The sequence below is a fragment of the Oncorhynchus masou genome, chromosome 8 (genome assembly GCF_036934945.1).
Source record: "Oncorhynchus masou masou isolate Uvic2021 chromosome 8, UVic_Omas_1.1, whole genome shotgun sequence".
In the NCBI taxonomy this organism is placed as follows: Eukaryota; Metazoa; Chordata; class Actinopteri; order Salmoniformes; family Salmonidae; genus Oncorhynchus; species Oncorhynchus masou.
In genome coordinates, this window is record NC_088219.1 from 21609776 (window position 1) to 21625344 (window position 15569).

Genomic DNA, 15569 nt, shown 5'->3' on the forward strand with positions numbered 1-15569 from the left:
GTGCAGGTCTGATCTGCAACTACAGAAAACATTTGGTTGAGGTTATTGCTGCCAAAGGAGGGTCAAGCAGTTATTAAATCCAAGGGTTCACATATTTTCCCACCCCGCAAGTGTAATGTTTACATGGTGTGTTCAATAAAGACATGAAAACATATAATTGTTTGTGTGTTATTAGTTTAAGCAGACTGTCTGTCTATTGTTGTGACCTTAAAATATGATCTGATCTTCATCTATGACCAATTTATGCAGAAATCCAGGTAATTCCAAAGGGTTCACATACTTTTTATTGCCACTGTAGTACCTATTTAAATTGATCACTTTTACACAGCCACTTTTTTTATTTTATACAGCGAAGTTCAATTATAATATAAAATAATGGCATGGGACGTAAGCATGAACAACTCTACAGCCTTATGGCAGGGTGCATAGCCAGATAACATACAGTACATTTGGCTAACTCATATTCTGTTCTTCTGAAATACATTTTCTTAAAATAAATAATGAATTTATTGTGATGGTGTATATTTAAATAGATGTATTATACTTTTCCAAATGTAAATGTTCCAAAGGCACACATCAGCGGCATGGAGGCCTGGAGATGCTAAATGTGTTTGTTAATTAGTCTACCTGTCAATTACCTTGAGACCAGCAGTCTTTTGCATGACAATAACCAGCTGACAAAATGTAATGTCTGGCATTGATTTTTCCACGTTGAATGACCTTTGTCTTGTCTCTATCTCCCTGTAGAGTGATTCTAAGTTGGTGCCCCAGACAGATCTGGTACCTACCCTTGCCCTGCTCCTGGGCATACCCATCCCCTACAGCAGTGTGGGCAGGTCCTGCTGCCTCGGTACCCTGCAGACAGCCAGATAGGGGGTGCACCAGCAGGTCTCAGCCAGGCGGAGGCGCTGTGGATCAATGCCAAACAGGTAATCACAGAGCTGTAATCATGCCAGATACATTAATGTGCTGTATATTGAATATTACAGTTTACTGCACGTCTCTGCACATATTTGAACCATGAATAGCCAAAGACATCGAGTGTCTGTCTCTCAGCTGCATGCAGACTTCTCCCGCCGCTGCAGAATGCTGTGGTAGCCATGCTGGTTAAGTGTAGATTGAATTCTAAATAAATCACAGACCTATATTGATCATGAATATGAAGCTCAGTTTTTGCTGACGTGTCTGTATGTTTGCGCGTGTGCAGTGGCTTGGCCACTGGTGTGTGCGGGGGACGAGGAGGAAGAGGAGACAGTGGGGAGGAAGGTGAGGATGATGCTATCATGGAGATGAGACTGACAGAGAGTCCCCAGCAGTTCAGCTCTGCCCTTCTTCAGCTAGCAACACGCTACCTATTCATTAATGGGGCACATATAAACAAACACAGACACACCCCTGCGATTGACTCAGGACCTCCTCTCCTCTCTTCTCTGATCTTTGCATCAGTCTGTGCAACTGGTATCCTCAGGAGACATCTAATGGTGTGGAAGATTTTTGCACTCAAGTGCCAATTCACATGAACCACAGTATATGTTTTTAGTGTCCTTCCTTCCTGCTCTGTGTGATAGATCATGCTCTCAAAAGGAGTCGTGCGTATTCTATACCATGTTATTAATCATCACGTCTTCTCTGCCATTTTATTAAGCATTATTTATTTTCTAAAAATCTCTACATTTGCAGGTTGATGTTCGAGGCCTAAGGGTTCCCGGAGCAGTGTCTTTGTTCTGCTGGAGGTGATTCTCGTGATGAGAGTCGACATGGCAGTGGGCCGTTGGTTTAAGAGACGCGTCCTTGACACGTCTAGGTAGCGCTGCTCATGCTCCTGCTCTGTTGCAACTGACTAGGGCTCACTCTAAGGTTCTCTATCTACACTGTACATCCCTATCTGGTTCTAGGGGCGAGGCAAGGGGAGACACGAGGATGGACATAGGTGATCTGGGGAAGTCTCCATAAGGACAGGCATAAAGATCTGGAGAACGTGAGATGTTATGTTTGGGTGACTCCATCCTCAAAATGATGAACTCTAAAACTATTGAACTACATCTGTAAAATTGGGAAAGGTCCAAACTTTACTTGCCAATGTATTACCTATCGGGAGAACGTGGAGGATGTTTGCAGAGTGGATGGGAAAGGGACCTATGAGACCCACAATGCACACTCTTGCACATACTCAGTTAGGTGAGATGTGTCAAAAGGAAATGAGTGGATAATGTGCAAAAGCAATGATTGAATCCATCCCTGCAACGTGCATTATTTCTGTAATCTCAATTTTCTGCTGAAGGAAATGATCAATTCTTATCTTGTGTTTCTATAATTGTTTAGTTTTTTTAAGCAATCGATGTGCAGCACCAAAGATAATACGACAATGTTTTACTGCAACAGCAATAACTTTCTTAATTCATCTCTAATAAACAGTTTAATTCATAACAATGTAGTCTTACATGGGCCAGTAATACACCTTTCCCTGGGACAGGTGTCCAGCTTTAATGACTGCCTTGTGTGAGGTGTTGGATGAAAACATTTAAATAATAATGATTCAGGACATAAGCATTGAATGTTTATTTATTTCTCTGTGGTAGATGCAGTGTGCTCTAGGTTACTGGACAAAGACATGTTACATGTCTCAGCTGTAGTCTAAAATGCATGAAAATGAAATCTGAGCTAGGGTTGAATTAGCCCTATGCAATAGAGCTGCCTTGCTCAAGTGAATGATTTATGTCTACTTCTCATGGTGGCAGGTAGTGGGTACTATATACAATTGAAGTCAGAAGTTTACATACACCTGAGCCAAATATATTTAAATCAGTTTTTCACAATTCCTGACATGTAATCCTAGTAAAAATTCCCTGTCTTAGGTCAGTTAGGATCACCTCTTTATTTTTAAAATGTGAAATGTCAGAATAATAGTAGAGAATTATTTCCACTTTTATTTCTTTCATCACATTCCCAGTCGGTCAGAAGTTTACATACACTCAATTAGTATTTGGTAGCATTGCCTTTAAATTGTTTATATTGGGTCAAACATTTTGGGTAGCCTTCCAAAAGCCTCCCACAGTAAGTTGGGTGAATTTTGGCCCATTCCTCCTGACAGAGCTGGTGTAACTGAGTCAGGTTTCTAGGCCTCCTTGCTCGCACACTCATTTTCAATAGGGTTGAGGTCACGGCTTTGTGACACTCCAATACCTTGACTTTGCTGTCCTTAAGCCATTCTGCCACAACTTTGGAAGTATGCCTGGGGTCATTGTCCATTTGGAAGACCCATTTGTGACTAAGCTTTAACTTCCTGACTGATGTCTTGAGATTTTGCTCCAATATATCCACATAATTTTCTTTCCTGATGATGCCATCTATTTTGTAATTTGCACCAGTCCCTCCTGCATCAAAGCACCCCCACACATGATGCTGCCACCCCCGTGCTTCAGGGTTGGGATGGTGTTCTTTGACTTGCAAGCCTCCCCCTTTTTCCTCCACAAACATAACGATGGTCATTATGGACAAACAGTTCTATATTTGTTTCATCAGACCAGAGGACATTTCTCCAAAAAGTACAATATTTGTCCCCATGTGCAGTTGCAAACCGTAGTCTAGCTTTTTTTATGGCGGTTTTGGAGCAGTCGCTTCTTCCTTGCTGAGCGGCCTTTCAGGTTATGTCGATATAGGACAAATTTTACTGTGGATATAGATACTTTTCTACCTGTTTGCTCCAGCATCTTCACAAGGTCCTTTGTTGTTCTGGGATTGATTTGTACTTTTTGCACCGAAGTACGTTCATCTCTAGAAGACGGAACACGTCTCCTTCCTGAGCGATATGACGGCTGCTTGGTCCCATGGTGTTTACACTTGCGTACTATTGTTTGTACAGATGAACGTGGTACCTTCAGGCGTTTGGAAATTGCTCCCAAGGATGAACCAGACTTGGGGGGTCTAAAATGATTTTTCTGAGGTCTGGGCTGATTTCTTTTGATTTTCCCATAATGCAAGCAAAGAGGCACTGAGTTTGAAGGTAGGCATTGAAATACATCCACAGCTTCACCTCCAATTGACTCAAATTATGTCAATTATCAGAAGCTTCTAAAGCCATGTAGATGTCCTAACCGACTTGCCAAAACTATAGTTTGTTAACAAGAAATTTGTGGAGTGGTTGAAAAACGAGTTTTAATGACTCCAACCTAAGTGTATGTCAACTTCCGACTTCAACTTTGTGTGTGTGTGTGTGTGTGTGTGTGTGTGTGTGTGTGTGTGTGTGTGTATACACTGCTCAAAAAAATAAAGGGAACACTAAAATAACACATCCTAGATCTGAATGAATGAAATACTCTTATTAAATACTTTTTTCTTTACATAGTTGAATGTGCTGACAACAAAATCACACAAAATTATCAATGGAAATCAAATTTATCAACCCATGGATTTGGAGTCACACTCAAAATTAAAGTGGTTAACCACACTACAGGCTGATCCAACTTTGATGTAATGTCCTTAAAACAAGTCAAAATGAGGCTCAGTAGTGTGTGTGGCCTCCACGTGCCTGTATGACCTCCCTACAACGCCTGGGCATGCTCCTGATGAGGTGGCGGATGGTCTCCTGAGGGATCTCCCAGACCTGGACTAAAGCATCCGCCAACTCCTGGACAGTCTGTGGTGCAATGTGGCGTTGGTGGATGGAGCGAGACATGATGTCCCAGATGTGCTCAATTGGATTCAGGTCTGGGGAACGGGCGGGCCAGTCCATAGCATCAATGCCTTCCTCTTGCAGGAACTGCTGACACACTCCAGCCACATGAGGTCTATCATTGTCTTGCATTAGGAGGAACCCAGGGCCAACCCCACCAGCATATGGTCTCACAAGGGGTCTGAGGATCTCATCTCAGTACCTAATGGCAGTCAGGCTACCTCTGGCGAGCACATGGAGGGTTGTGCGGTCCCCCCAAAGAAATGCCACCCCACACCATGACTGACCCACTGCCAAACCGGTCATGCTGGAGGATGTTGCAGGCAGCAGAACGTTCTCCACAGCGTCTCCAGACTCTGTCACGTCTGTCACATGTGCTCAGTGTGAACCTGCTTTCATCTGTGAAGAGCACAGGGCGCCAGTGGCGAATTTGCCAATCTTGGTGTTCTCTGGCAAATGCCAAACGTCCTGCACGGTGTTGGTCTGTAAGCACAACCCCCACCTGTGGACGTCGGGCCCTCATACCACCCTCATGGAGTCTGTTTCTGACCCGTTTGAGCAGACACATGCGCATTTGTGGCCTGCTCGAGGTCATTTTGCATGGCTCTGGCAGTGCTCCTCCTGCTCCTCCTTGCACAAAGGCGGAGGTAGCGGTCCTGCTGCTGGGTTGTCTTGCTAATTGCCTATAATTTCCACCTGTTGTCTATTTCATTAGCACAAAAGCATGTGAAATTTATTGTCAATCAGTGTTGCTTCCTAAGTCGACAGTTTGATTTCACAGAAGTGTGATTGACTTGGAGTTACATTGTGTTGTTTAAGTGTTCCCTTTTTGAGCAGTGTGTGTGTATGTATGTATGTATGTATGTATGTATGTATGTATGTATGTATGTATGTATGTATGTATGTATGTATGTATGTATGTATGTATGTATGTATGTATGTATGTATGTATGTATGTATGTATGTATGTATGTATGTATATGTACGTGTGTGTGTGTGTGTGTGTGTGTGTGTGTGTGTGTGTGTGTGTGTATGTATATATATATATATACATACATACATACATACATACATACATACATACATACATACATACATACATACATACATACATACATACATACATACATACATACATACATACATACATACATACATACATACATACATTTGTGGCCAAAAGTTTTGAGAATGACACAAATATACATTTTCACAAAGTTTGCTGCTTCAGTGTCTTTAGATTTTTTTGTCAGATGTTACTATGGAATACTGAAGTATAATTTCAAGCATGTCATAATGTCAAAGGCTTTTATTGACAATTACATGAAGTTGATGCAAAGAGTCAATATTTGCAGGGTTGACCCTTCTTTTTCAAGACCTCTACAATCCACCTTGGCATGCTGTCAATTGCTTCTGGGCCACATCCTGACTGATGGCAGCCCATACTTGCATAATCAATGCTTGGAGTTTATGAATTTGTGTGTTTTTATTTGTCCACCTGCCTCTTGAGGATTGACCACAAGTTCTCAATGGGATTAAGGTCTGGGGAGTTTCCTGGCCATGGACCCAAAATATTGATGTTTTGTTCCCCGAGCCACTTAGTTATCACTTTTGCCTTATGGCAAGGTACTCCATCATGCTGGAAAAGGCATTGTTCGTCACCAAACTGTTCCTGGATCGTTGGAGGATGAGGATGAGGATGCTCTCAGAGGATGTGGCTTATTCATGGCTGTGTTCTTAGGCAAAATTGTGAGTGAGCCCACTCCCTTGGCTGATAAGCAACCCCACACATGAATGGCCTCAGGATTCTTTACTGTTGGCATGACACAGGACTGATGGTAGCGCTCACCTTGTCTTCTCCGGAGAAGCTTTTTTCTGGATCCCCGATTCCACAGCTGAATCAACTTTAGGAGACGGTCCTGGTGTTTTGCTGGTCTTTCTTGGGTGCCCTGAAGCCTTCTCACAACAATTGAACCACTCTCCTTGAAGTTGTTGATGATCCGATAAATGGTTGATTTAGGTGCAATCTTACTGGCAGCAAATTCCAAATGCAGTGGAAATGTTATTTTGGGATTCAGTTAATTTGCATGGCAAAGAGGGACTTTGTAATTCATCTGATCACTTCAGAATATTGTGGAGGATATGCAAATTTTCATCATACAAACTGAGGCAGCAGACTTTGAAAATTATTATTTGTGTCATTTAAAAAACTTTTGGCCACGTGTGTTTGTGTGTGTGTGTGTGTGTGTGTGTGTGTAATATATAGTGATATTGGCACGCCTTGTTATTAGTATTGATGAGTGACATTTCGAAGTGTTAGTAGGTTTTCTGTCTCTTCTCCAGAGGTAGGTAATTCCCAGAATACCAAAGGAAGACTTCCTGTCAGTCAGGCTGATGCATGTAACATGTCAAGGTACTATACTATCCCTGCAATCACACAACTCCTGAACAGAATAGCTCTGCTCGAATGCTTGTAATGTGTCGCTGACTAACACGTGAAACACTGTCCAGTTTTTCTTAAACAAATTGTAGCTGAAAAGGCACAGTTACACTTAAAACATTAAACAATTATAATAATTGGGCAGTCTCCTGTCTCAATTCTATAGAAGGGACCACATGCACTCCCAGCCAAAGAGAAGAGTCCATGTGCAGCCCATTTTCACAGCTTGGTTGAGGCTGTGAGGCAGGTATTTATATGTTTTGTTGATTCAAGGTTAGATCAGCAGTTTCCATGGCTCTGAGAAAGTGGGAAACCTCTGCTGTGCTTGGGGAATTCTGGGAATTGTAGCGATTGACCACTAGCCAGGGTGACACTCCCCTCTGGTCAAACAGCCTAATCTTTGATTGTTGCAGAGTGAACTCAGGCTTTCCACAACTCCCTGATTCTTCATTATCACCCAGTAGAAGATTAACCTCATAATCATGTACAAATATACAGTGCTACTACCACAGCCTTTCCTTGAACACAATGCTAATAACTAGAAATCACATGACTAACACTGTCAGAGTATGAAGGAATAGTTGTGCAAGACAAGTGTCATATACGGTACATTGTTAAACAATAATGCTTTTTTGTGAGGCTTATTTCAGAAGCTAGGATTGTTTTCGTATGGCATTTCATTCTTGTGAAATGAGGTGTACATAGCGTGCGAGATGACTTCCCCAAAACCAAGGATTCTTGAAACTGTTACAGGAATTTTCTGCTTGGACTGCTGGCCAAAAACAAGCCAGAGTCTCTAGTCTACTGTCATACATACAGCCCTGTTAGTATTGGCTAATTGTTTATTGATTGGACAACTACATTACTCTGTAATGACAGTGACGCGTGTGTATGACAATACACTGAGCACAGCATCAGCAGGCCTGCTTAAACATAGGTCTGACATGAGGTGAGCACCTATTACTGATAACCACCAAGGTCTATTAGGATTTGACATGGGTTTGTTACTGGTTAAGGTATTAAACATGCATGGCCTGTGAAACAGAAGAACATGAGAACAGATATTAGCACCGTCATCCAGTCTCGGTAACTCCAGGGCCGTTGGTTATGCACGTCACGGTTGCAGCAGAACAAAGCACTGACTGACAGTCCCTTTACCTCCACTGGATGGCTGCCATCTACTGTGCAAAGCCTTACTTACCTGCATATCCTGTACCTCTCATGCTAATAAAGTGGAAGGAGCTCTATTTCCCGTAATATATTTACACCTCAACAATGCCAGCAGAGACCTGGCAGGCGTTGAATAGAGTTATAAGATTCGGGTGAGAGTTGACAGACAATGAGTTGATTATGTACCGTGTCACTTTTTAAAGAGCTGTCACAATGACGGATAATTCCTCGTGACCCATCTGAACAAATATTACGAGATACAAGTTTGAACAGGCAAGTTCATCAGAAATGTGGTGGGGTTAGTTAAGTTTGAGATAACAAAATGGGAAAACGGCTGTGCCAGTCGTTATAAGCCATGCAACTATTTTGAGTGCAAAGATATTTGAACCAACTGAGGAGATTTATTAATAAGTACTTTGTATTTATCTGCCATACGGTGTACCCCTTTGATAAAACACATTGTTAAAGGAGCTGCTGTAATCACTGTGTTTTGGAGTAATAAGCTACCTCTCTCTGGCTGGATCCATCATAGAGACCCCATTAATAGCAAAATGAGCTGGAAGGGAGAAAGATTTGTCTTGATGCAGGACCAAAGTAAACACTAAGCCTTCGCCTCTCACTTCATGCCTCATCAGGCTTCATAAACCCACTTTGGTTCACATTGCAGAAGGAAAAGGTTTGCATACCACTGTTGAGTTTCAGCCTAGACCTGACAGGTTTAGGTTAGTTAAACAACCACTGGAATGGACAGGTAACTGCCAAAATAATGGAAACACTTGAGGAAATGAGGGATACAAAGTGTATTGAAAGCAGGTGCTTCCACACAGGTGCTTCCACACATACAACATAAAGGTACACTACATTACCAAAATGATGTGGACACCTGCTTGTCTAACATCTCATTCCAAAATCATGGGCATTAATATGGAGTTGGTCCCACCGTTGCTGCTATAACAGCCTCTACTCTTCTAGGAAGGATATCCACCAGATGTTGGAACATTGCTTCCATTCAGCCACAAGAGCATTAGTGAGGTTGGGCAATGATGTTGGGGGATTAGGCCTGGCTTGCAGTCGGCGTTCCAATTCATCCCAAAGGTACTTGATGGGGTTGAGGTCAGGGCTTTTGTGCAGGCCAATCAAGTTCTTCCACACCGATCTCGACAAACCATTTCCATATGGACCTCACTTTGTGCACGGTGGCATTGTCATGCTGAAACAGGAAAGGGCTTTCCCCAAACTGTTGCCACAAAGTTGGAAGCACAGTATTGCCAGGAATGTCATTGTATGCTGCAGCGTTAAGAATTCCCTTCAATGGAACTAAGAGGCCCGAAACATGAAAAACATCCGCAGACCATTATTCCTCCTCCACCAAACTTTACAGTTGGCACTATGCATTGGAGCAGGTAGCATTCTCCTGGCATCCGCCAAACCAAGATTCATCCATCGGACTGCCAGATGGTGAAGAGTGATTCATCACTCCAGAGAACACGTTTCCGCTGCTCCAGAGTCCAATGGCGGAGAGCTTTTCACCACTCCAGCCGATGCTTGGCATTGTGCATGGTGATCTTAGGTTTGTGTGCAGCTACTTGGACATGGAAACCCATTTCATAAAGCTTCCAACGAACAGTTCTTGTGCTGACGTTGCTTCCAAAGACAGGTTGGAACTCAGCACTCGGCGGTCCCGCTCTGTGCGCTTGTGTGGCCTACTACTTTGTGACTGAGACGTTGTTACTCCAGGACGTATCCACATCACAATAACAGCTGACCGGAACAGCTCTAGCAGGGCAGAAATTTGACGAACTTACTTGTTGGGAAGGTGACATCTTATGTTGAAAGTCACTGAGCTCTTCAGTAAGGCCATTCTACTGCCAATGTTTGTCTATGGAGGTTGCATGGCGGTGTGCTCAATTGTATACACCTGTCAGCAACAGGTGTGGCTGAAATAGCTAAATCTACTAATTTGAAGGGGTGTCCATGTTCTTTTGTATATACTGTATAGTGTACCTCCAGACCTGTGTTCTGTCTGTCACACAGTAATAAACACATACATAAAAGAAAGAGCACTGACTGACAATAACAGCCCCCCTCTTCCATATACACAAACACACACACACATCCAGATGCACACAGAGACACAGGAATGTGGCCATCCTAATTCTGGGATATCAGTAATTATAGATGAGGTACAGCTGAAGCCGGAAGTTTACATACACTTAGGTTGGAGTCATTTAAACTAATTTTTCAACCACTCCACAAAAAAACTAGTTTTGGCAAGTCGGTTAGGACATCTACTTTGTGCATGACACAAGTAATTTTTCCAACAATTGTTTACAGACATATTATTTCACTTACATATCACTGTATCACAATTCTAGTGGGTCAGAAGTTTACATACACTAAGTTGACTGTGCCTTTAAACAGCTTGGAAAATTCCAGAAAATGATGTCATGGCTTTAGAAGCTAATTGACATAATTTGAGTCAATTGGAGGTGTAGCTGTGGATGTATTTCAAGGCCTACCTTCACACCCAGTGCCTTCTCTTTTGTCTCCAGGAGATGAACGTACTTTGGTGTGAAAAGTACAAATCAATCCCAGAAAAACAACAAAGGACCCTGTGAAGATGTTGGAGGAAACAGGTCCAAAAAAATCTATATACACTGTAAAACTAGTCCTTTATCGACAACCTGAAAGGCCACTCGGCAAGGAAGAAGCCACTGCTCCAAAATGTCCATGAAAAAGCCAGACTACGATTTAAAACTGCACATGTAGAAATGTCCTCTGGTCTGATGAAACAAATATATAACTGTTTGGCCATAATGACCATCGTTATGTTCGGAGGAAAAAGGGGGAGGCTTCAAAGCCGAAGAACATCATCCCAACCATGAAGCACGGTGGTGGCAGCATCATGTTGTGGGGTTGCTTTTCTGCAGGAGGGACTAGTGCACTTCACAAAATAGATGGCATCATGAGGAAAGAAAATTATGTGGATATATTGAAGCAACATCTCAAGACATCAGTCAGGAAGTTAAAGATTGGTCGCAAATAGGTCTTCCAAATGAACAAAGACCCCAGGCATACTTCCAAAGTTGTGTCAAAATGGCTTAAGGACAACAAAGTCAAGGTATTGGAGTGGCCATCACAAAGCCCTGACCTCAATCCTATAGAAAATGTATGTGCAGAACTGAAAAGGTGTGTACGAGCAAGAAGGCTTACAAACCTGACTCCGATACACCAGCTCTGTCAGGAGTAATGGGCCAAAATTCATCCAACTTATTGTGGGAAGCTTGTGGAAGGCTAACTGAAACATTTGACACCAAGTTAAACAATTTAAAGGCAATGCTGCCAAATACTAATTGAGTGGATGTGAACTTCTGACCCACTGGGAATTTGATGAAAGAAATAAAAGCTAAAATAAATAATTATCTCTACTTATTTGACTTATTCTGACATTTCACATTATTAAAATTAAGTGGTGATCCTAACTGACCTAAGACAGGGATTTTTTTTAAACTGAGTTTAAATATATTAGGCTAAGGTGTATGTAAACTTCCGACTTCAACTGTAGGTATTCCTCTTGTCCAGATGGGATAGAGCACTGTAATGGTGATTGCATTGTCTGTGGACCTGTTGGGGCGGTATTCAAACTGAAGTGGGTCTAGGGTGGCAGGTAAGGCGGAGGTGATATGATCCTTGACTAGTCTCTCAAAGCACTTCATGATGACATAAGTGGGTGCTACGGGTTGGTAGTCATTTATTTCAGTTATCTTTCCTTTCTTGGGTAAAGGAACAATGGTGGCCAACTTGAATCCTGTGGGGACAGCAGACTGGGATAGGGAGCGATTGAATATGTCCGTAAACACACCAGCCAGCTGGTCTGCACATGCTCTTAGGACGCGGAAAGGGATGCTGTCTGGGCCAGCAGCCTTGTGAGGGTTAACACGTTTAAATGTTTTACTCATGTCGGACACAGGGAAAGGGGGGTGGGGTGCAGTCCTTGTAAGCGGGGGCCACGACAGTGGCACTGTATTATCCTCAAAGCAGGCAAAGAAGATTTTTAGTTTGTCTGGAAGCGCAATGTCAGTGTCCGTGACGTGGCTAGTTTTCTTTTTGTAGTCAGTAATTTGGGGCGGCAGGGTAGCCTAGTGGTTGGAGCGTTGGACTAGTAACAGGCAGTTAACCCACTGTTCCTAGGCTGTCATTGAAAATAAGAATTTGTTCTTAACTGACTTGCCTAGTAAAATAAAGGAAAAAAATAAATACAAATTCCTGTACACCCTGCCACATATGTTTCATGTCTGAGCCTTTGAATTGTGACTCCACTTTGTCCCTGGCATTTCGCTTGTTTGATTGCCTTACAGAGGGAATACACTGTTTAAATTCAGCCATATTCCCAGACCTCTTTCTATGGTTAAATGCGGTGGTTTGCGCATTCAGTTTTGCGTGAATGCCGCCATCCATCCACGGTATCTGATTAGGGTAGGTTTTAATAGTCACAGTGGGTGTCACGAACATCGTTGGAAGCTTACTCGGACCAACGTGGAACCCAGATCACGTTGCACATCTTTTTTATTGAAGTGAACCGCACAACAAAACAATAAAGAAACAACGAGGTGCACATGCACAAAACACAAAATATTATCCCACAAACACAGGTGGGAAAATACTACTTAAATATGATCCCCAATTAGAGACAACGATTACCAGCTGCCTCTAATTGGGAATCATACAAATCACCAACATAGAAAAATTAAACTAGAACCCCACATGAAAATATTAAACTAGACTACCCCCTAATCACGCCCTGACCTACTCCACCATAGAGAAACAAGGGCTCTCTATGGTCATGACGTGACAGTACCCCCCCCCCCTCTCCAAAGGTGCGGACTCCGGCTGCAAAACCTTGAACCAAACGGGAGGGTTAGGGGGGATGACTAGTGTTGGTGGGGGCTCCGGTGCGGGTCGTAGCCCCCGCCCAGACCCCCGATCCGGCCACCGCGCCTGGCTGAACGCCGTGCCTGGACTGGGCATCGATGCAAAGGATCCCTTCCCATCCAATTTCTCCTCCCAAGTCCAGGATACCTTCTCCTCCTGGGCACGCTGCTTGGTCCTGTTGTGGTGGGATATTCTGTCACGAACGTCATTGGAAGCATACTCGAACTAACGTGCAGCGTGATCTGGGTTACACATCTTTTTTATTGAAGTAAGTGAACCGCACAACAAAACAATAAAGAAACAACGAAATGTGACTAAATGGTGCACATGCACAAAACACAAAATATTATCCCACACAGATGGGAAAAATGCTACCTAAATATGATCCCCAATTAGAGACAACGATTACCAGCTGCCTCTAATTGGGAATCATACAAATCACCAACATAGAAAAATGTAACTAGAACCCCACATAGAAATATTAAACTAGACTACCCCCTAGTTACGCCCTGACCTACTCCACCATAGAGAAACAAGGGCTCTCTATGGTCAGGACGTGACAGTGGGGACAACATCTCCAATGCGCTTCCTTATAAACTCACTCACTGAGTCAGCTCATAGATCGATGTTGTTCTCTGAGGCTGACCGGAACATATCCCAGTCTGCGTGATCAAAACAATCTTGAAACGTGGATTCTGATTGGTCAAACCAGCGTTGAATGGTTCTCGTCACTGATACATCCTGTTTGAGTTTCTGCCTATAAGACAGCAGGAGCAAGATGGCGTCGTGGTCGGATTTGCCGAAGGGAGGGTGGGGTAGGGCTTTGTATTCATCGCGGGAGTTAGAGTAGCAGTGCTGAGTGTTCGAGTGTATTACCCCCGTGACTACTGCAATCAATATGCTGATAGAATTTAGGTAGCCTTGTTCTCAAATTTGCTTTGTTAAAATCCCCAGCTACAATAAATGCAGCCTCAGGATATATGGTTTCCAGTTTACATAGAATCCAGTGAAGTTCCTTGATGTCCGTTGTGGTGTCTGCTTGGGGGGAATGTACTGTACACAGCTAATATGGCCGGCATTTGATTTGGTAAGAATTCTAGGACGGGTGAGCAGAAGGACTTGTGTTCCTGTATGTTGTTTTGATTACACCATGAGTCGTTAATCATAAAGCATACACCCCCAACCTTCCTGCTGCAATCTCTGATGTCTCTCTGGAAGGCAACCCTTGCTTGAACTTCGTCTACCTTGTTGTCAAGAGACTGGAGTAGTATACTCGGGAGCGGTGGGCAATGTGCACGTCTACAGAGCCTGACTAGGAGACTGCTCCTTCTGGGATTAGATCCATTGTCCTGGGTGGTGGTGCAAACAGTTGTATTCCTGGTCGTAATGTTGGTAAGTTGACATCTCTCTTATATCCAATAGTTTTTCCCGGCTGTATGTAATAAGACTTAAGATTTCCTGGGGTAACAATGTAAGAAATTATACATAGTTAAACAGAATACTGCATAGTTTCCTAAGGACTCGAAGCGAGGCGACCATGTCTGTCGGTGCCATTGACGATTTCAATAAAGTGTGTGTGTTTGTATGTGCTTGAGTGCCTGTTTGGTTGTTAAGGGTTAATGTAATCCGTCCTTAAATACTGCATCTGTGTGTGTGTATTGGGGAAATGTGGGTGGTGGTGGTGTTTTTATAACACCCCACCACCCACATGTACGGCTTTCAGAGGAGCACTTCAATATTTCATAAAATTAGCTCTTAAAAACGTAACCAGGTGCCCTGGAGCCAGACGACTTTATTGGGCTCACATCAAATTCAGTAGACTGACTTCAAGGAAGCTGAGTGAGGTGGGAGGTGTAGTGTTGTGTTTGTGTGGGCGGGTGTTAAAATGGATGGTTTGGGGAGATGGGCGGTATGCGTGGGATGTTTTAGTTATGGCCGATGTGTAGGAAAGTGGTTAGCTTGGGAACTGTGTAAATGTACAGAGCATGCTATCACTACAGGTTTATGGGAGAGTATAGAACTGAATACCAATCACACACACACACCTCTTGTTGTCTCGGTGGAACTCCCAGGGTGGCTCTTCTTGATAAGTCTGCTGTGACGTAACTGATGTCTTGACCTTTCGGCGTGGCTCCATTAGGGGGGCGGACAGATGGCCAGGCCCGGCTGTTCTCTCCCCCCTCCTGCTCTGGTGATGACTGCACTGCTTCTGTTTACCACTGGGAGCAGGATGGTGGTGATTGTCCAGCATCCCTGTGGTGCCCTGTCTGTCAATAAGACAGCACACCCCTTGAAGCTGGGTCAGTCAGCAATCCTCCCCCTGAGCTTAGTGGGATGCTGGCTAACCTTTACACT